The sequence below is a fragment of the Kryptolebias marmoratus genome, unplaced genomic scaffold (genome assembly GCF_001649575.2).
Source record: "Kryptolebias marmoratus isolate JLee-2015 unplaced genomic scaffold, ASM164957v2 Scaffold64, whole genome shotgun sequence".
NCBI lineage: Eukaryota > Metazoa > Chordata > Actinopteri > Cyprinodontiformes > Rivulidae > Kryptolebias > Kryptolebias marmoratus.
In genome coordinates, this window is record NW_023665798.1 from 34,620 (window position 1) to 36,556 (window position 1,937).

At 55.0% G+C, this 1,937-nt stretch overlaps 1 long non-coding RNA gene across 1 annotated transcript in view; it reads left to right on the forward strand.

The window, feature by feature from the left end:
* The window catches only part of LOC108229788, a 5,147-nt gene continuing 3,210 nt past the window's right edge, over positions 1–1,937 (forward strand). Inside the window, exon 1 of the long non-coding RNA XR_001808331.2 lies at positions 1–131. This is a non-coding gene — a long non-coding RNA (uncharacterized LOC108229788). The remainder of the gene's footprint in view (positions 132–1,937) is intronic.

Consider the following 1,937-nt stretch of genomic DNA (forward strand, 5'->3'; position numbering starts at 1 on the left):
AGAAAGTGTGTGTGAGCTGATGTGGATGTGAATTCAGCAGCATGGATCAGTGTGAGGACAGAGAGGAGGGAGTCCCTCCCTCTAAAACCACTCTGTGTNGGGGAACATGAGAGCCAGAGCAAAGATCAGAGGTGAGATGACCATCTCTAAGTGTCCATGACTCTTCTCCATGTCAGAGCTCAGCACTCACATCAACACACTGAACAGAGTTTTGTGTCAGAAATTATGGACCTTTTTATTCTTCCGATAGTACTGTGGTTTGCTTCTTGTTCTATTTCGTACAGGCTTTGCCCTTTAAGGCTATCGCTAGTGGGTTTATCCCTTCGAGCGCAGCGCAGCACTGAAAACTTTAGTCCACGCACACCTGCTGTGTGGGCCCCACCCCGGTCCGTATAAATTATGGTGAGACTGGGCATTCGGCTCCCTTTTTTTCTTCAGCTACAGCAAACACTGAAACTAAAGAGCGAAGAACAAGAAGATGTCCAGCACCAGCACCATCCGCCTGTGCCCGTCCTGCCAGACCGGCTACATCATGGGCTACGACCGGCATGACATCTGTGAGGGATGCCTGGGTCCCCGCCACGCTGACCTCGCCCTCACTCCCCAGTCCTCCTGCCGTCCCTGTGAGCTCCTCTCTCCGGAGGAGAAGCAAAGACGAGCAGCCTTTTTCAAGGCTAGTGCTGAGGCTGAGGAGGTCTTCTCCATGGCGGAGAACTCGCTGGACGACGCCATCGCCTTTTTCGAGGCAGAGCCGTGCAGGGAATCGGATGATTCCTCCGGCGGAGGCGATGCTAGCAGCAGCCCCGCTGCTTCTTCCCAGCTGGATAGCGTGATAGCGGAATCGTCCGACGTCGGCGACCACTCCGCTCCCAGCTGTCGGCGCTCTCCTCCTGGAGCTCCAGAAGCTCGTCCCTCCCCCTCCCCCGCCCCGATCGGATGATCTGGCGGGAAGGTTTGGCTTTGCCTCAGCTCGTCGCTCTGACCCCATCTGGCCTCGCTTCCCAGCTGTGACGTCATACTGGGACGAGGCTGCAGCTGGGCTCGCCAGGCTGAAGGCGCCAGTCTCTTCCTTCGCCTGTCTCACCAGAGTAGAGGGGTTTACCGAGCGGAGTTTTCCCTCGGTTCCCCCTCTGGAGCCAAGCTGGAGGCGGACAGGCAGCCCTTTCTGTCTGAGCCCACCATGGGTCCTCCCCCGGAGAGTCTCCGAGGCGGGTGACGGCGGCAGGGGCTCTGACTTGGCTGACGTCCATGAGAAACATGACGCAGCACAAAAATGTGCGCCCGTTCTCCGAGCGTCACTCAGAGTGGCGGCGAGTATGTTCCCTGGACAAGTGGATGGACCGACTGATCAGCAGGGGTTACACGCTGCAGTTTGCAGCTCACCCTCCACCGTTCAGAGGGATTATAGAGACGGTTCTGTCGTCCCCAGAGCAGAACTCGTCTCTCCAGTCGGAACTACAAGAACTTCTGATAAAAAAATCTCCAGAGTTCCCAACAGAGAGCAAAACACGGGTTTTTATGCCCTCTATTTTCTGATTCCAAAGAAAACAGGAGGGATGAGACCCATTCTGGATTTGTCCATGTTCAACAAATCGATCATAGAGAGACAGTTCCACATGCTGACAATTTCTGCGTGTCTCCTTCCACGGCACCCAGTATCAGTACAACCGTCTGCCTTTCGGTTACTCTCTCGCCCCACGCACGTTCTCCAAATGCGTGGAGACGGCTCTGCAGCCATTACACATAACGGGAATGAGAATCCTCTTTTATCTGGACGACCTGCTTTTATTAGCTCGGTCCAGAGAGGAAGCAGCCGTGCAGACCGGAGCGCTCGCGTCACATCTGCTAAACCTGGGTTTTTCCATAAACTGGGAAAAAAGTTCAGTTCTCCCGTCGCAGATAATTGTTTATCTGGGAGTGGAGTTAAACTCAACCAC